At 35.5% G+C, this 21538-nt stretch overlaps 1 long non-coding RNA gene across 1 annotated transcript; it reads right to left on the bottom strand.

The window, feature by feature from the left end:
* Positions 1–492: 492 nt before the first annotated feature.
* Positions 493–18643, bottom strand: LOC120313104. The gene is made up of 5 exons (XR_005558055.1): positions 18499–18643; positions 15180–15282; positions 3423–3574; positions 2558–2702; positions 493–1141 (listed from the first exon to the last, which is right to left on the bottom strand). It is a non-coding gene; the product is annotated as an uncharacterized LOC120313104 (long non-coding RNA).
* Positions 18644–21538: the final 2895 nt, after the last annotated feature.

Genomic DNA, 21538 nt, shown 5'->3' with positions numbered 1-21538 from the left:
TGTATCTCTGATCTACAGAATTCTTAAGAATGCTGGTTAACTCAGTCCTATTTTCATGATGACTTTAGAAAACACATTTTATTGCTAACTTTGATTTAGAGTACATTTATAATGTTAAGGATCAAATTATCACAATGGTTGAAGTGCAGATGAACCCATGCTTGATTCCTCTGTGAGATATGTGTACATAAGACTGACAAGATTATACTGCAGTTGAGATTATAGGACCAAATGTGGAATATTCAGACTTGAATAACTTCAAAATACAATCCACTCAAACTTTTTTTTGGGGGGGGCAAAAAATAACCTAGACCATTTCCCAATCCAACCTATACCACAATGTCCTGTTACCTTCAGTGAATAAATAATTCTTATATAGATAATTATTGTAAATATTACTATGGGAGAAGTGAAAATGCTATTTCCAGAGATCTTTAGAGTTGAAAAGATAGATAAGGAACAAAATGCAAATTATTATTTTTTTTCCTAAAATAAAAAAGTGCTAGTTCAGATGTATAGGAATATTTTTTAACCACATTGTTTATGAATAAATAGCACACATATTTAAAGTCTGTTTAAAAAAGGTAAAGATATTGTAATAAGTCTTATGCTTTGAACATTAAACTTCCCTTTCTTCAGCCAAGAATTCTCTCCTTCAGTCTACATTAATGTTTTGGTGTTATTTTTCAAACTATTAAAAAACAACTCATGAAGCGGTTCTATTCCATGCTTCCTTTTAAAAGCAAACAATATTAGTTGCAGCAGCAATTAGTCCTTTTGAAATATTTGTTCTTAGGAATGAATGAATACAGCAAATAATGAAGACCTTAATGTTTCTGTTTTGCTTGCTTTCCTTTTTACTAATAAGATCTAATCCAATAAACAGTTCCATTATCCTCAATGTTTATCTCATTTAAGAGCTGTCATGTTGACTATATCCTTCATAAAATCTGTACTTTAGTTTCATTTTGCAAATGCATAATAGTGCAGACTCATTTATTGTCTAAGCGTCAAATCAGATTTTGTTCCAAGTTTCTTAAAGAAAGTTTTCTATATACATTCTTCAGGCAGCTCCTTTCATTTTCCAATTAGTGTCTGGTCTTATTTAGCACTTTTTCCAGCACAGTATTACATACAGCTTCTGAAAAAGATTGTATACAAGTGTAATTATTATTGCATAAGAAAGCATGTGATTTATACTACAAATCCTAATTACTTCATATGTTATATGCTGTAGTTTTTGGGACACTCCAGAAATACTGAACAAAATATAACAGAGTAAGACATTATCCTCACTCAGATCATAGAGTAAATAAGGAATCCCTAGCAGATCCAGTGGGACACAGTGACACAGTGACTTAATGATGCTGGAACTGTCAGCCAGAAATGGCTGGTACTCCAGTGGTTCAAGTCTGGCTCCACAAGTCAGAGTGAACTCCTGCCACTTGTTCTCCAGCTCCGGTCCACCCAGCAGTTTGAAAGCATGCAATATTGTGAGTACATAAATGTGCACCACTTCAGTGGGAGAAACCTAGCTGCTTTCATAGGTGTGGAGAACAGAAGCCAGTGCTGGACCTGGCTGGATGCAAAGCATTGTAACACGAGGAGACGCAAGGCAAGACCAGTGGAGAAGCCTGAAGAGCCAGCAACTCAAGCACCACTAATCAGCTAGTTTGCCCCTTGCAGTGCACCAAGGATAGGCATGCAAGTATCAAACAGAATAAAGTAGCAATTTAGGCTGTCAGGACTGCATTGTGTCTAGTATTTGTAGATTTCCCTGATATTGTATGCCACATGCTAAGTAAATGTAAACAAAATAAATAACCAGGATTTAGCTTTCTAAGTGTTCAGCTTTAGAGATCTAATTGCTAACCTTCACAAACACAAGGAAAAATAGTAGAAAACAAGCCGGCCAAAGACATGAAAAACCTAACATAGTCTTGGCCTAATGTTCATACCTGACTGTGATGTTGTCCCAATTCCACCAATATTATTCAGATTTCTATTTTTCTTCTTGATTCATCCAAAATTCCAAGGAAGCTTGACATCATGCATTAATATATATAGCTCAAGCAAAGTCAGTAAGATAAAATACTGTCTAATAACAAAGCCATCTATTTTATTTAAATCTTTCATTTAAATCAGGGGTCCTCAACCTTGGCAACTTTAAGACTTGTGGACTTCAACTCCCAGAATTCCTCAGCCAACTTTGCTGGCTGAGGAATTCTGGGAGTTGAAGTCCACAAGTCTTAAAGTTGCCAAGGTTGAGGATCCCTGATTTAAATAAAAGGGGGAAAGGGAGCTTAACATTCAACAAAAAAGTGATGTAATAATTGCAATAGATAAATAAATAAAAGAAAACCAAACTCCAAGAAAAGACATTTGCATTATTTTGGGGCAAGGGAGATTCTTCTTACTGAAATATATAGCTATTCAAATCTAGTTTAATCACCCAGATGCAAAGTTCACAGGGTTCTCTACAAATCACTTACAGGTAAATCTCATGAGATATTGTACAAATTATATTTCAATCAATCAATCAAACAAACAAACAAACCTTATTATATGGCAAGCAGAAACTCCGAACTCTGATGAATCCTTAGACAGGCAAGGCTTGACAGGTTTTTGTCCATGTACTTTAGGAGCCTATAGGCTTTCAGATAGATGAGACTCAAAAAGAGAGGGCCTCTTAGAGGGTGAATCTGCAGGTCCAGAGCAATCAGTAATCAATCAACCATCTACAATTAACACTTTTAGCCTTTTGTAAGGCTTTAAAAGATCTAACTCCCCCTCCCCCCCCAGCCTAGGGAGAATATTAGATAATAAAATTAGCAAAGAATGGCACCAAGGTTTTGTTGTTTTAATGCTTTGTGCTTAAACTGGTTGAATTTTATAGATTTAAAAATGATTTGGGGAGAAGACTTTTAATTTTTGATTGGGAGCCACCCGGAATTGAAAGATGGGTGGCTATATAACTATTTTAGATAAACAAAATAGATAAATAAATCTAATGTGGAAATAGAGCAGCAGGCGGAATTACCTGATCTAGAGCAGGAAAGATTGTCAGACCCATACACCCATAAATACATAAATAACCAAATAAGTCCAAAGAAATGTTCTATGAGCCACCACCCTCTCCAAAAAAAACCCAAGAGCAGTCCTTGAGTCTGGTAAAAAAATTACACTCTGCTCTGATTTGTGGATTTGCTTGCATAGACTGAGTCATAATGCCTGAAGTCAACTTTTTTGGTTTTCCTAAATTCTTGTATTCCTGCAATTTAGTGAGATTTACAGCTACTATAAAGATCTCTAGACTTCTGCACTTGTAATTTCTGGCAACTTATCTGCTTTGAACTATGATAATAAATTTAAGAATTACATATTGTATCCCACTGCTGAAAACATTTATAAAAGCATACTACCTCATGATTTCCTTTCAGCTTTATGTTCCGCCTTAAAGCTTAAAATAAGACTGAGAAAGCTATGCTTGGGGGGGGGAGCAGTAGATTTAACAAGCAGGTGCTTCTCTCTATCCTTTGCTTCTGCTGTCCTGTGGCCCATTCCAAGGCATAGCCTGAGGAGGAAAATGTTATTGCATTAAAGAGTGGGAAGCAAATACTTATACTCTGAAGAATTTTTTAGAAGTTGTATCTAAAGCACTGCATAGTTCTAATAAAAATGTACAATGTTTTGTTATATACCAAATCTACTATCTAAGGAAGTTGCTTTATACTGCCTAATGATAGGAAACAATCCTGAACCTGGCATCTAATTGATTTACAGCACTTATGTTGCATATTAGACTGGACCATTTCCAAAGTTTGTATTGTGGTCTCTGTCTGTTCTGATTCTACATGAGGAATTATACTGTAGTTTTCTTTCTACATATCCTTTATTTCTTCAAATTGAATAAGCAGATGTTCACCATGACCAAGCAAGTTTTCAAAAGAAACAAAATTCCCAGTTGAAAAAAGATTGGGAAAAAAACATTTAATTTGGAATTGAATTAATCTGAAGATATTATCATTGCTCCTACTTGTGCCCCATGCGCTGCTATAATGGAATCACAGATGATGATTAATGTATTCTTTATTCTCATGGCATAAATAAAATCCTAACACTACATACATATTGTGTGAAAAGATTGCATATTTCTATAACATAGGGGCCCCCCATCTCCAGGCCATGGACCCACACTAGTCTGCAGGGTGCCATAAACTGGGCCATACAAATGAGTGAAACCCCATCATGCAGACTTGGGATACAGGCAGCACTTGAAACCACATTCCCCTCTGGTCCACAGAAAAAAATCTCTTCACAGAACCGGTCCCTGGTGTCCAAAGGATTTTGGGACGCTCTACAACAATATAACTGTCACCCTTCTACTAATATGAGAGTCTTCTGGTTTCAGGAGTTAGCCTATTCCAAAGATTGCATTGGAACTTCTTCAACTTCTAGTAAGCTCTTTAAATAAAACTAGCATTATCTCTCCCAGAGTCAAAACTTGGCAAAAATCTGATAAATCCCCTCTGATCCTTATTTTTGAAAGACAAACTAGGGAAAGAAAACTGCAACATGATGGTGTACAGAAAGAGATTTATTACTAATTTGACTCTGATTATATTGTAGAAATTAAAGTGTTGAAACATTAGTACTACAGCATTATGACAGTTCCCTTTAGTTATTTTTCTACCCAGGCAAAAATTATGCTAGCAATTCTGTTCAGTCGCTATTACTGTCTAATTCACCCATTGGGAGATTAATATGGCTTTGTTTTTAGAAGAGGCACGCACAAGAAAAACAGTGTTTTCAGTTCCCTCATATTTGGCAGTTTAGAGCAATGCCTGAATGTGACCCATAACCACAACTTCATACTTCTGTTTTTTTGAATATCGTCCTGAACTTTTTTTCCCCTCTTGCTTGCCTTTTCTTCCTATGTTTGTTCCTTTTCATTCTCTTTCTCTGTATCCAACTTGGCATCTCCTTGTTGATGTTCTATTTGAATTCCTCACTTTTTGATCTGTCCTTGTCCACCTTTTCTTTGTCTCTGCCACTCTTACCTGTTTAGACTCTTCCCTCAAGGACTTAGCACTCCCCTAACTATCTGTAGATACTGCTTTTTTTGTAGTCTCTTCCTGACAAAAGTCTTTGCAACACATTTTTCCTTGCAACATCCAAACTGAAATGGAGTTAAGGAAAGGTTGCAAAATATTACCTAGTCTACATTTCAATTTGACCCATTGTTATCATATTGGCTGATGTAGATGCTTCAGTATCAATTTTGTTAATTTTTTAAAACTTTTGTTTTAGTTGTAGGGTTTCTTGCAGAATAGTTCAATTACTTTATATGATTTAAACAGGTTCAGCTGTAAATGATATTTCTTAATAGATTCCAAAATTAATGCTAATGTTATATTTATTGTCTTACTGTTTTATTCTTTTATAATATTGTTTTATCAGATTGTAAGTTGCCAAAAGTTATCATAAGATGGGTGGCATATAAATGTAATAAATAAATAATGAAAACAAAATGATAATCTCTTATTTTGTAAGTCAACATTCCAACATTTGAAGTCACCCATAATTCTGTGATTTTCTTGATTGATATATTTCATTTATGTCTCTTGGAAAATTCTCTGAGTGCCCTTGGATTTGTCTTTTCTTATCCATCCTTATTCTGATTGGATATTCTTTGGTACAGCATAAAGCTGCTGTGGTTATTAGAACAGAATATTCTTATTCAAAGCTCACTGAATGAAAAAATGATTAGGTCCACATATAATAGAATGATTGCCCACAATCTTCTCACTACATAAAAGGATATTAAATGCATTGTATGTATTAAACAAAACAGAAACATAATTAAAAAGCATGGTGCTGCAAGACTAAATGCAAGCAATGAAAATGAGAAGATGAGGTTGTCAAGCATACATAGAAAGAACAAGAAATATTTTGGTGGCATATATAGTTATATGCAAAGAAATGCTACTTTATTTGGATGTCTAACAGGGATTTAATTCATGAATTAAAGTGTATCATAATACACTCCTAGAGACCAAATATTTAATTTCTACCACATCATTAAAAAGAACTGTTTGGGCATATAAAACTAGACTAATAGCACAATCCAATGCATATTCTTTTGAAAATAACTGGAATGCTGTTCAGAATATTTTAAAATTTATTTGGAATTTATTAACTGTGCTGGTTTTATATAATATTTACTCCAAACCAGATGCAGAAATATCAATTTGGTAACAAAGAGTGTTAATACAATGTTTTTAACATATGGTATTAAAATAGGCAGTTGCCTTTACAATCAGTTGCCATAATCTTAAAAGCATTTATGCTCAGCCACAAAAAGTTTAATATAGACACAGACACATATGTGGAAAGACAACTAAAGTGTTCACTAGACTCCCCTTCAGCAGAATGCAAAAGAGCTACAAATCAGGCAAGTTTAGGAGTTAAACTCCTTAATAAATTAAACTCCCTACAAACATTGCCATGTTACATGGCAATGGTAAAGAAAGCAATGTATGTTAAACAGCGACCTTTACAGCAGAAGTGTAATAACTAATAATATAATGGAGTGACTGCTTCTACATTCTTGTCTCATCACAGGACTCCATCCAGCCCTAATGACAGATAGTAACATCATGTACCATAAACAGTGGCCTTTATTATGCCCATATATTGCCTCTTTTCCCACCACACATCCGTCTGGTTTCTGTTACCAGTATCTGTCTTTCTTTTTTCTCTGCAGGTTCAGAGGGTGGTTCTGATATGCCAACTGCTTGGTATCCTATGCCTCTCCTCAGACCTATGTTATGTACAGATCATCATATATGACAGACCTCCACAAGTTGAAATGTTAAGATTTTTATGACAGAAGAAGCCACACATTAAACGATTGGGCAACTTGATTTAAAAGCACCATTGTATCCTCATCAGTATCTAAACAATAGGAACCTAATTCTTTTTCTATAAATACATATAAGAGACACCAAAGCAAATCCTGAAGTAATCTGCTCTATTGCCCAAGAAATTTATGCCAGTAAAATTTGAAGATCTTTCCTTTTGATTATTGTTGTTGGCATAGAGTTAAATTTAAGGGCTGTCAATGTTTTAGCACAGTTAATATAAAATTATATTAATTGGATACACAATTTAGTGGTCTTTTCCAGGTCTGGGTGGTTCAACACATGCATATCTATGGATAGAAGAGAATATAATCAGAGTAAGTTGCCAATTTCTGATGTTTCAGCACTTCAAATCACTGACTAGCCAGTAACTTTCTATCCAGCAGCAAGTACATCATCACATATTAACTATTTTTATTTCACTAAAGATAGGTCACGTCCTACATATACTGTAATTTCTTACTGGAAGCATCAATAAATATTTTTTTAAAAAATAATTCTATATAGCTTCCTTAGCTTGAATAAGATATTATTCTGTTGATATAAAATCCATATGCATATGGAATAGTATAAGAAAGATTGGAAGGGAAATAATTTATTTAGACAGAGGGATGAAAGGATGAATGAAATTTTGGATACAGTTTTACAATAAATAATATATTAACACTTTTGGGAAAAGATGACATGTGGGCATGTCACATTCATTATCCTGCACTGTTCGTCCAATTACAAAGTCCACTCTTTGAAATATTTTGAAAAACAAAATCAAACTGCCTTATTAATATTGCACTATTTTATTTTATTCTGAACGTAACAAAAATGTTTCTTTGGATAGCTTCCCCCCCACCAATTTCTCAACTTTCTTTTATCCTAATTAAATTTTAGATGACCACAAGCAATCCCAGATGGTTTAACAACAAAGGATAATGTCTAATCTCAGTTCAATAACTGACATTTTCTTTTAATTTCTTATAAAGCTAGATAAGAAGTTGTATTTTCTGAAGTGTATCTCCAAGTCAGGCCACCGCTGTCTCTCAGCCCAACAACTTCTCATTGTAGGAAAAACAGGATGAGGAAGGAGTATTAATATGTTCATTGCCTTCAGCTGTTTATAAAATAAAGATGGGATATAAATAAACTTAATAATAACTGTAGTGACAGTAGTGGTGAAACTAATGGGACTCTTGTGGAGTAGATTCAATAAAATGAAAATGTATTTACTAGAAAGGGAATCAGAGAATAATCTGAGATCAATTGATATATTCTAAATCATATACCATTAATTTAAAGGTTAACACATTATAAAAATTTGAGCCAGTTACAGCTTGTTCAATAAACTGTGGTTGACCCAATCAGAGAAATAAAATAATACATCAGCCTTATTGAAAGAAAATAAGTCTCTGTCTTGTAACACCCAAATAGGAGATAGCCCAGGGATCTTGGATAAATGAAAATATATCACTCCATTAACATTCATTGGATGATTTACATGTTAATAATATTTTTAATCACTAATTAAGTTACTATGTACAGCAGTTTGTCTTTTAATTAACAGTCTAGGCCATTGCCAACTGACTAAGTTGATTTAAAATCCCATATTCTTAAAGGAACATCTAGTCAAACTTGGCTACTCTCAAAAAGCTAAGCATGTTTCCTTCTGAAAAATAATTAATCACTGAGAAATCCTAAGTTTGTAAATTAGATTATTTGCAGTCAGGAGGAATGGAGCTTGACTTGAGGAAGACTTTATTTTGACACTTAAAACTATTTGCAGTATATATCTCTTTTCTCCAGGAGACTCAAGGGCAGAAACATAATGTTTCTAAAGCTATCGTATTTTCCGGCGTATTAGATGACTCGGCGTATAAGACGACCCCCAACTTCGGAGCCAATTTGCATGCTTTAGAAAGTCGTCTTATATGCTGGAAAATACGGTATTTTGAATACAATATTTTACACTTTGTAAAGAAAACATCAGCAAATTGTATTGTGGCTAAAATTAAGGATAGGATATTAAAGACACAAATAGAAGTTTAGCTGCTCATAGCATGTGTGCATCAGTTCTTACAAAGTAGGGTTTCTAGTAGGGTTCTGCTTTTGAACTGTGAGTCTTCTTACTGCCTAAACCAGGACCTTATGTAGATATCATCCTGAATTGATCAGCCATTTTCATATGCTTAAATTGTAAGCACTCTGACAGCACATTTTCGGAGTAACAAATGTTATTAAAAAGCATGTTACTTCATATTACATTACACTATTATATGCATAGCATCAAATATAATTGCATTTAATTAAAAAGGACTCCTATCATCTCACAGCTTGCTTTATTGATTCCCAGTTCCGTTTTCTCCCTCTCTGTCTAAAACAAAAATATTTATTTATTAAGGAAAAATGAATATACAGTATGTCTCCTTTTTTCTTCACAAGTAAGGAAATGTGACTCTGAAACCATGCTTTAGATAAGGAGACCTAACACTTTCTTTTCTAATTCTGAAAAGAAAGAAAAAATCAAATATTTGGAATGCTTTCTCAGTAAAGTGTTGCCTTCCTTGAGTACCGTATTTTCCGGCATATAAGACAACTTTCTAAACCATGCAAATCTTCTCCGAAGTCGGGGGTCGTCTTATACACCAAGTCGTCTTATATGCCGGAAAATACGGTCTATCTGAAAAAGTTAAAATATTAAACAAAATACTTCCTGCTTACAGCAAAATACTTCATATTTCTTGACTTATAATGTTATATTTAGGTTTTAAAATATTAGTTTTCCTAAATCTTGATGATAAGGCAAATCAGATCAACAAATTTTTGCTGTTTTTATCAAAGCTGTAACAATTTAATCACTATTATGTCTACATTTGACTTTTTCTATTTAAATCTAGAGTTTCATCTCTAATTCTTGAATGTGGCATGAATACCTACATACCATTTCCATGTGACTAAGACTTGGATGAGAGTATTTGGATAATAGACAATTTGTATAATGTTTAAAAGGAGAAGGAATTCCCAAATAATTGCCTCATCCTCATGAGCTCAACATGAAGAGAGCTAACTAAAGGCATCTTTAGCTGAAACTATCTAAATCAATTATTTCCTGGTATAGCTTGCCTCAAAGGTGTCATTTTAATTAGGATATAAACATTAGAAAAGATTGCAGATTATATGTCATGTAAACTTTTTAACTTTATAAATCCCTTTTGGATATTATGTTTGTTTTGTACTTTTATTTTTTCTCCCTTCCAATTTGTATTTTTGGATATTATGTATTAAATGTACAGTATTCAAAACAGATTACAGCATATGTAATATTCTCACAATGTCATTGTTAATGAAGAACATCTGTTTAAAATCTTTAAGTACATTAATTGTGTTTGCTGGTATGGAAATGCATATTCATTCAAAACCATTTTGGAGGTATTCCATGGAGTTTTAAATATGAATTAGAAGCTGCTGGAATCTAAAGATAATTAGCAAGGTACATGCATATTTATAGTATATAATATGTATAAATCTCAGTATATTAAATAGGTATGTACATATATAATTCATATAATTCTTACATATATATGTGTGTATACATATATATGTGTATACATATATACACATACACATATATACACACACATGGATTGTTTTAATAAAAAACAATTTAAATAAAAAAAATCTGTTTTGGAAGAGAGAAACATCAGAACAATTAGGAACAAATGTAAAGGAGCTTTCTTTTTATCTAATAAACTCAGGGAAGAAAAAGAATCTGATCCTACAAAAAATATAATAGAGGAAAATGCAACAGAAAAATGAGTGCTTTAGTGATTGTAGGGTAGGAACAAATTTGGGTGTTTTGCAATCAGTGAATCCATGAAGGAATATGGCTGACATTCATCTTTTACTTTTAAAATAATCTGACATATTATGTTAAGTGAATAAATTGTCTGGAGCTCATGCTCTTTTTTTATTCTACTGTCCTAATTTAGCAATTACAATTGGGACTAGCAACTCAGTTGTTAAGTGAAGTAGTTATTAAGTGGAACATCACATCTTCAGTTTTCCTTTGCTTTACTGACCTGCAAAGGCCATAAATTAATTGCAAAGTTATTTGTTTCATCATCATCATACTTCCAAATAGTCACTAAATAAGGCAGTCATTAAGGGAGCACTACCTGTAATGGATCCCAGTTATACCATTGTTCAGATAGCCCTCAACTTATTGCCAGAATTGGGACCAAAATTTCCATTGCTAAGCAAGATGGTTGTTCAATGAATTACACCCAATTTTACAATCTTTTTTTGTCACAGTTAAGCAAATCATTTCAAAACACATCAACAAATGGGAAGATATAAAAGGGTCAATGATTAAACAACAATCTACATTATCTATATATCTATCTATATCTATAGAATAATGAAATATGTTTCTAAAGCCAATGAAAACAAAGTTGCCTGTAATTAGTATGGACAGTCCCAAAGGGATAGGTCTTTAGTTAGGTATGTAACAGTGGAAAAATAGAAGCGGAAGCTATGACTTCATTGATCCCTCCTCTAATCTGCAATGCCAATGAACAATTTAGTAGACACGATGATGTATCCAATAATCATCACAGTTAAGAATGGACCGCTATGATCTAAGCATTAGAAAAAGGTAACCACAATATGCTTTAAGCTATATGTTGCAGAATGTATCATTAATTTCTTTCATTGTGTTCACCATTGCACAGCTCAGCACAAAGTCCAGCAGGAATCTGTTCTCCAGCATGATTGGATGGAGAACCCACGGATGGGTTGTCTTAATCTATCTGCTCCAATTAGACTAAGTCTGAAATTTAGTACCGCCCCCTCTGTGCCAACTGCACCCCAGTTTTAGACTTAGTCTCTTTGCTCTAAGACACGTTTTTTCTTCGCTCCTGGAGCAGAAGACTTTGTATTTTTTCCTTAGCTTAATTCCAATCCTTATCATTTGTGACTGATAACATTATTACAGGATTATCTACTGATCAATCCTCCCTCAGCCTACAGCCTGGCTAGGCTGACAGGCTGGGCATCTACAGACTCTTCCCTTCAAGGGAACCCCTCTTACTTAGGAGAACTTTCCTTAAGAACAACTCTCCTTAAGAGCAATTCCTTTGATTTTTCTACCTTCACCTGAGACAGGGCAAGCCCCTATAGGGGGCCGTTCCTCAGCTTCCGAAACGTCAGCCGCCGCTCCGAGGATTCCCCGACTGCCAGCTGATCGTCGGAGGGCCCGATCCTCGTCCACCGACTGCCTGCGGCTCCAGAGGCAAGGGTAAGCCTTGCCGATCGACAAGGGGGCTCCGCAAGCGGCGACGAAGCTCGCCAGGCCTGGAGGGAACCTTTCCAGGTCCCTCGGCCTCAGAAGAGCATTTTTGGTGCGATCTTATCTTCCGAGGCCTGGAGGCATTATCGGCCTCAGCCAGCCTCAGCGCCTCCCAGCTGACCATCCTAACACCCTCCGCTGCGCTAGGAGCCCAGGCGATTCTTCGGAACGAGGGCTCACTGCAGTTCAGGCCTCCGCTGCGCTAGGAGCCCAGGCGATTCTCAGGAACGAGGGCTCATCGCAGTTTAGGCCTCAGGCCTCAAGGCCTCCTTTCTAACGGCCGTTTTTGGCGTGCAGAGCTTGTGGCCGCCATTTTGAATTACCTCCCGGATGCCATTTTGGAACTTACAGAGGCCCAGACTGCCTGCAGGATCATTCCAGAAGCCAGTTTTCTGACAAGTTGAGACAGAGGCCTCTAGATTGATCAACCTTATCACCGGACAAGAGTGATTGGATTGGGGAGGGCCAGCTCGTTCTGGAAGGACACAGTGCCTACCAACCCCCCCATGGCCCACCCCCCTCACTGGGCCGGATCATCTCTGCTGGGCTTCCTTAGTAAGCTATAACACCGAGGGGGGGGTCGTTTTGCTGAGGTTGAGCCCAAAGCAGATTCATCATGGCAGAAAAATCTACCATCGCCGGCCAAGAGGAATCATCCTACCGAGGCAAGTGGAAAGAATAACTCCAAACGAGCCAAGTCATGCAGGGAAACCACTAATCCACAGACGGCAGCTTCCCCAGGTCAGACAGGCACAACGGGAAGGCCCATTTTTGAACCCCTTTCCTCACATTGTGCCTCAGCCCCAAGGGCCTGGTCTCCCCCCCCAGGGGAATTTCCCAACTAGAATCAGCCACAAGGGCGACCCCAAGGACAGGCTTGACTAGCCAGGATAACCTTAAGTTGGGCCCTCAGACCCCCCTGACAACCAGACTCTAAACCCGACTACCTATGATAGCTCAGGCTGTGCTCAATTCATGGCTTCGCCCAACAGCCACCCCTACAATCCATGTATCATTCCCAATCTCCAGATATCATGTATGAAACTTCATTAGATCTAGAATCAACAGGGAAGCTCTTATTACAGATAATCCTTAATTTATGATCATAACTGAGTCCAAATTTTCTGTTGATAAGCAAGGCAGTTGTTAAGTGAATTTTGCCCCATTTTACAACCATTTTTGCCACGGTTGTTAAGTAAATCACTGCAGTTATTAAGTGAATGGTATAGTCATCTGGCTTCCCTCATTGATTTTGCTTATCAGAAGCCATCTGGAAATGTTACAAAGGGTGATCACAAGATCCTGGGACAGTGCAACTGTCTTAAATACATGCCAGTTGCCAACTGCCTGAATTTTGATCACATGATCATGGGGATCTGCAATTGTTGTAAGTCTAAAAACTGGTCATAAGTCAGTGCCGTTGTAACTTTGAATGATCATTAAATGAATAATTGTAAGTCAAGGACTGCCTGTACCACAACCAGGATGGTACTTGTCCTGTATTGAACTACCAATCTCTTCTCGTTATAGTTAAAACATCCCTTACAGATATTTATCAAGTGTCTCTTGAAAACATTTAAAAGGGGGAGTTCACCACTTGCTTTGATGGTTGGTTTTTCTGAAACTGTTCTGCCTGTTGGGTTTTCCCTGCTAACAATCAAGTGAAATTTGCTTCCCTGTAATTTAAAGCAATTATTCTGTGTCCTGCAATCTGGAGTGAAAATGCCCCATTTACTTTGCTTCAAACATTTTAATAAATATTTTACAAGGAGCAAAGGACACCTAAAAGGAAAGGATTTCTATATTCATTTCTTGAATCCAATGAAATCACTGTAACTCAGATATTAACTGCTGAGTTTTGTTCTATTTGCAGTCATTACTGTAAGAGGCAAAGTTGCTAGGCAAGATGTTTGCCTTAAGCCAGCAGTATTTCTTTATATATATATTTACATGTACATGTATAATCAAATAATTTTATAACAACAGGATAGTTTAATCTCATTCTAGTTTTCACATGGCTGTGCTCATTGCCACCAGCCATTTGGCATTTACAAAATACGCCTCTAATTACATCTCAGAATCAGTTAATAGCACAATTTCTTAAAATCTTTAAAGCCAAAATGCTTCACTGTTTCTTACTGAGGTAGCTCATCTACTATATCAGAATATATGTTTATAGATGTCCATTAGGGAAGGAGAGGAACCAATGAACCACAGGACCTCAGTGAGGGCAGGTTCACTCCCTCTTTTAGATCCTAAAATAGGTCATCAGCTGGAGCAACTAATGTCACTTGTGTCCCATGCCCAGGCCTGAATTCTGAACAAAAAATGTTAACACAATCTACTTCTACTTTTGCTTTGTCATACATGCAAGTTGTCTAAACATAGTTTATATAAGCCAAGCTCCTTTGAATTGACTAATTAGGTCTCAACTTAAAATCCCAATTGTTGACAAGGCCTCCCAGTGGCAGAACAAGCCTTCTGATCATTTAGCCTATCCTTTCCTACATAAAGGGCAACCATTCTGCATCTCCACCACTGCCATATTGGAGACATAGGCTTCAGAAGGCATGGCTCCACTGCATCATACAGCCATCACGGTTCTTTTTCTCTGAATACTCAGAAAGATTCCATCAAATGGAGGAAGGACCTTGTGACCCACTGATGAAGATTCATAAATATCCTCTATCAACGGACAGATTGCTCTGTAGATACAGTATAAACAAATTGCTTTCTAGGCTTGTCAAAAGCAAAACAAATTGTTCATTTTAAATGTATTTATAGATATTTGCAATTCTGTTTCTATACCTTTCTTCCTTAAGGACATTGAAGTAGCAAAAAATCAGAAATTTCTTCCTTTTATGTAGGAGTTATTAACAAAATATTTATTTAACAAAGTCATTGTATTAGATTTTCCTAACCTGCTGTTCTCCAGATGTTTTGGAAACATAATTTTCAGATTTCTTAGCCAGTAACTTTGTTACCCACATTGGTTGTAAATTCTGGAAGCAGAATTTGGCAGATCTAAAAGATAGATAGATATGAGTCAGAGTAATACATACCTAACTTGTTCAGCTATCACAGCTGTCATAGTACCAAAAGTGTAAAAAGGCAACACAATGTTCAGTAATAAGATGGAGAGGTAGAGAAGTAAAACTTTGAGAAAAATATTGAAGCCATGCAAAAACAGCTGCCACTTGAGTAATTAGATCCAACCCAAAACATATAAATCTCATATCTTGTCATTAAAAAAAGAAAGGTGGAAAAATTAAAGACATTTTTAGGTCTTTTTATCTTAAAGGCCTTTACAAAAATTCAGTTGGGAGCAAAAGGAAAATTAGAAGAATACTGGAAAATTCTTCAATGAAAAATCACTGTCATATAAGATCTATAACGGGGTAGGCAACCTTGGCTCTTTTATGACTAGTGGACTTCAACTCCCAGAATTCCTGAGCCAGCCATACTGTCATAAAAGAGCCAAGGTTGCCTACCCCTGGTCTATAAGGTTAGAGGAGACAGTAAAGATCCTGATTTGTCCTCACTCAAACATGGAACTCACTAAGTGATTGAGAATAATTTCTACTCAAACTAGCCTACCTCTCAGGGTATTATTGTGGAAATGAAATTACAAAAGAAACCCCACCCCATGTAAGCTACCTTAAGTTTGTACTGAAAAGATAAAAAATGAAATCAATAAAATCATGATTCTACTTAGGTATACCATGGAAGAAATGCATCACTACAAAAGGTACAAGAAAGGAGGCTACAAAATATGAAAATCCAGCATGAATTCATCTGATGAACAACAAAATGCATCTTATCATCCTAGAGAAGACCTTGACCAGGGGTTTTATGTGGTATTCTATCCAGTTACAAATGTGGATGGACAAATGCAAGATGCTTATTCTGCCTTAAATTGGCATTTCTCCCAAACAAAGATTTGTACCTGCAGCTGCTGTTGACACTGTGCCACCATTTTGGAATAGAGTTGCCATCACCTAATTATCATCCTATCAAATATCCTCTCTACAGAGTATTTGGAGGGCAGCAATTAGCTAATAAATAACCAATACCTGGACAGAAAAACTCATTGTTTAGATGAAACAATAAACATATAAACATATATCTGAGAAAAAGGGAGGAAGGCTATTAATTTATATTATTTATTAAATTTATATTGTACTTATTTACAAAGCAAACATTACATTTTTAAAGAATGGCAGTGTGACAGTTTAAGAAAGCAAGTTTCAGTATTTCAAAGAACACAAAACAGTTGGATAATAAGATTTAAAGTAGCGGCCAGAACAAAATAAAGTCATAGTGGTAAGAGTAAAATTAGAGTTGTTAGGTCATTCACATGCTATTTTAAATTGCGAGAGAAGAGGGCTTAATGATAGCCATACAACTGCAAACAGTGCTTGGCATTCTTTTTCAAGATCCCTTTAAAAAGTACACAAATTAAATGTGTATTTGTCTATGTGTTTGTGTGTTTATCCCTGTCTTACAGCAAGCCCAATTTTTTCCATGCACAAGGCATTATTTAGAGACAGGTTTTTGCTAGCTGTTTTAATTAGAAGCTTATCTCTTTCCTGGAATGGATTTATAAAGAACAAAAAATTCTATATCTTGCTTTTGCAGGTCTCCTAAACTCCATAGAAACATCTCAGAAAAGCACAGTCCAACTTAGCTTCCCAAAATTTCTTTTTAGTTTGGTTGTCTGCCATCTTTTGCATTTAATGTGGTGTTAATAACAAAGCAGTGGTGTGTAATGAACCAAATGTTACTGTGGATGGACAAGAGCATTTAAACTGAGCAAAGAATCAGTTATTTTGCATCATCATTAACCTAATTCTGAACAGGAAAAGGTATAAAAAAATATTGCCACAAATTTGCATAATCATTAAACTAATTCTGAATAGAAAAAGGTTCAAAACTATTGCAACAAATTTAATGATCAGTATTATTAATGGCGGCATTCATAAGTGTTCAAAGAACATAGCATAATGTTATCATTATGAGAGTAGGATCAGAGTTTGCTATTTGTTTTTTCCTCCCATGCAAAATGATTTTTTCAAAAAATGTTTTCAAATCCATATATAAAAGCAATTTAAGTAAGTGTTACCAAGACTGGTTGGGCAAGGACAGGTTGTCTCATAAGAAGTTTGTCCAAAATACATTTTGGATGCTACTATGTTCATAGGAACAAGGCTGGAAACAGGAAGGAGCTTTCAAAAAACTTTAGTGATAACCAGTTGACCTAGTTCACTCATAAGAACATCATTCCCTACAATTCATTCTGGGTATGGTTTTAATGTACCACTTCGTAGCCCAGCTATTCACAATGAAATGTATCACTCACACTGCCTGATGAATATCTGGCCTTTGAATATCTCTGGATTATCATCATATTTATCAAGCAGGAAGCAGGAAGAACAGAAGCAGTGATAGTGGCAACCCAGGTGACAGGCTAATTTGTTCCAGTTGTATCACTGATTTGGTTCACTTGAGTCAAACATATAATCTGAACATAGTTCTGCTGGAGGTTCACTAGGTTCTTACACCAGAGGAAGGCACTGGCAACTTATTTAGCAACCAGTCATGTTTTTCAGAAAAGATGAATAAAATCAATCAGTCCAGACTTCTCGCTTCAATGCTTTGAAGAAATGAAACTTCAGATAACATAGGAATTGGCAATTTATTCCAATTATATTCTTTCGCACTCATGGATATACTGTAGCTGTGTTGAATTATGCTAGGGAACTGATATATCTTTTATGAGACTTATAGGTAGGTCATCATAGCTTATAAATTTTCTGAAAAAAAGATCATCAGAAAATTACCTGTTTAATATAATTTTATATAAATTGTATACTAGAATTCCAAAATTATATCGAGCTACGATCACTAGAAAGAAACATCACATTCTATTGGCACTGATTTGCTATTTCCAGATTGAAATACTGCTTCATTATTGTATTGATCAAATACATATCTACTTTACTGCAGTTTACACAATGTTTCAAAAACTAAAATCAATTACAATTACAACACTAATGGAGTAGGAACATTGTCAAAACTATCAAAAACAAATAAACAGTACATAACAAGAAAGATAAGTATAATAAGTAAAAAAAAGGAAAAAGAATAAGATGACATCAGTTAGAAACATAAGAAAAGCCTTCCAAAGTAATTCATTTTTTAACATCTATCTAAAAACAGAAGGAGAGGGGTTAGCCTTACCTCCAGTTATAATTCCTCTGAACTTTTCAGTAATGTAGTACTATAAGTATTTTTTCCCTAGAAGTACCTTAGCTAAGTCATACCAACTCCAACTGGAGAAAGTAGGTACCCTGGAAAAATGACACCAAAAAAAATTAAGGTATTGGATTCTTCAATAGTATTCTGGCCATGTTTTAGTTTTCCTACTTTATTGCCCCATGCTTCCCCACCCTAAAATAAAAATTACATTGTCTCTTAGGAGTTACTTATACTTTGTAAGAGAAGTTGCAAAATTGCAAAGCATGGTGATAACACAAGCATTTGTGGAGTGGGGGGAACGAATTGTTTGCTTTGGTAACTCTGCTAAATGTTCTAGTTGTAAGCATCTTGACAGGTCAATGGCCATATGGTGTGTTTTACAATTGGCACAGAATAGGATATAATCACATTTTCATTAAGTTTCTGTGGAAGTTTCCAGAGCCTGCTCATCTCTAAGAAATATTGTTGGAAACACTGGCTGGAAAAATGTACTTAGGATATTTATAGCCAATACTAGCCCATAGTGAATGTGAATTTAAAATATGCATTCTCTTGGACAGATAAACACTCTTCTTAGATAAGCAGCAGCTCTAACAATAGAACCAATGTGCCATGAGGAATAAGTCTCCATGTAGCCCAACAAATGTCTTAGTCATTCTTCCGGAAAAAAATGTAGCTTAAGAAGGAACGATTTATTATTGATCATAGACCATCAAGTCATTGTCAAATCATAGCAACAATATAGATGGATTTTCTCCATGATGATCTGTCCTTAATCTGGTATTTCAAATCTTCCAGATGTGCACTCATACAGTGCTACCCACTGTAGCTGGGTCTATCCACTATGCTGCTGTTCTTGTCCTCTTTTTCTCTTTCATCTTTCCCAGCTTTAGAGCTTTCTCAAGAGAGCTCGGTCTTCACATAATGTTTATGAAAGAGAATAATTTGAATTTAGTCACTTATGACTCAAATGAGATCTGTGGATTGATTTGTTCAATCATCCATTTCTTTGGTATTCCCAGGAGTCTTCTCCAACACAAAAGTTCAACAGTGTTAATACACTTTCTATCCCACTTAGTATAAACTTCACACAGTTAGGATAATATTAGTCTTAAAGTAAAAAGAATTTCAGAATAATTGTGCCATATAAAATGAATGAAGCAATCAGTGAACCAGAAGACTAGTCACGCTAAAGAAAAGAAAAATCCAAGTGCCGTATTCTTACTGCCTGATCTAGGCCCTATATGTTAGAAAAGCTAACCATGCCAGATTGTGTAGCAATCTATCTTTACTACACAATTTGTTCCTTTTTTTAAAAGAATAAAAGAATACTGTTTAGGATTTCTAGTGTTTCCAAGATGTTCCAAAGGAGTATGCATGCAGCTGGTGAGAAATTGAATTTTCATGGTTAATTTAAGGTGAACCTGTCCAAAGACTTCCCAAAGTTCTAACAAGTTTAAAAACTGCAGATTGAAAATTAAAAACAAAAAAAATGCCTCCTATCCCTAAAAAAACCCACGTGTATCTGGGTCATTGCATAAATTAACATGGAGTGAGTCCTCATTGAAAGAAAGCTGAAGCATTTTAGGAATTAATACCCCCACCACTACCATCTGTTGTTGATTTAAAGAAATTCAAGGCTATGGCGCAATGCTTTGGAATATCTTGTAGGACGTCCTGCACCCTTTAAATGAACTGCTTAGAGTAACGGTATTGAGCAATAAGAACTATTTGGCAATGGGGAAAAGATGAAGCTTTCATGGAGTAAAATAATTCTTAATGAAAATTTTGATATTGACATTCTTTATGAGTGTGGTATTGTCAGTTCTCACAGAAATACATATGAAAGAGTTAAAATAAAGTTCATATTCAGAAAAGATTTCCAAATCTTTTATAGAACATTTATAGAACTGATTACCACATGCTCAAATTGGATGATGTAGCAATATGAACAATTTTCTGAGCTTCTTGTTATTACACCTGAGATGCTGCAAAAAATATTGTAGGATTTGCTGGCCATAATTGAGTCAATGGCTCTTTTTTTTCTTATATATGTTTAATAGATTTTTTATTATATATTTATAATAAAAATAAATATTAAATACATATATTTATAAATATATAAATATTATATATTTATTATTGACTTTATTAGAATTATTATTATTTATTAAATTAGTGGCCACTTAACTCCGGTGGAGTCTGGAAATTCTATAAAACTGGAAAAAACATAAAAAACAGCTAAACACATTAAATCAAGTACACAGTCAGAATAATCTCCAGATGCTTTTAGAAAATGAACATGCTTAACTTTTTTTTCATGTTCTGTGCTAAGCATATTAAGCTACAAGCTTACTCCACAGTTCTTGATCCGTAGCTTAACATTGCTTAATTTTCTAATTTTTATAGTTTATCACTCGGAGGAGATATAGTAAAGTGTGATTCTAAGATATGGATAGAAAAGAAAAAACTGATGATTCCCAGGCAAAGTTCCCCAATCTTTCTGGCTTTGTGGACCAGTGAAGGGGGGTAGAGGGGATGGTTTGCGTGAGCGCCCGGCAAGCACACATGGGTAGCTCCATTTGCACAAGTGGTGTGTACATGTGCCTGTCGCTCACACAAATGATGTGGGTGTGCACACACACACACACTGTTCGCACAAATGAGGATGTGTATGCATGTGCACACGTGCACGCTCGCCTGCTGTTTCCACGGTCTGGTTACGAACACCTCATGGCCCATTAGTGGGCCACAGCCCAAAGGTTGGGGACCCTGTTCAAAATGTCCAAGAATATGGTCTATGCCCACTGCCACATATAGCACATTGGCTGTCACATATTTTAAGCAATATTCAGTTGCTCTGCAACTAAACCACATCATGAGCTGTTTGATATGGGTGCCAGATTTACCCTAGTCTGATCGATCATCTATTAGTTTGGGAATTGAATTTCTGGTTAAGTAATGTAATCTTCATCAAGTACTATTTTGTATATTTTTACATTTTCATGAATTTTATATGACT

This window comes from Crotalus tigris, unplaced genomic scaffold (genome assembly GCF_016545835.1).
Source record: "Crotalus tigris isolate CLP2741 ecotype Arizona unplaced genomic scaffold, ASM1654583v1 scf7180000018573.505203, whole genome shotgun sequence".
In the NCBI taxonomy this organism is placed as follows: Eukaryota; Metazoa; Chordata; class Lepidosauria; order Squamata; family Viperidae; genus Crotalus; species Crotalus tigris.
The sequence above is the reverse complement of the archived record's forward strand: the minus strand, read 5'-3'. Positions and strand labels throughout refer to the sequence as shown.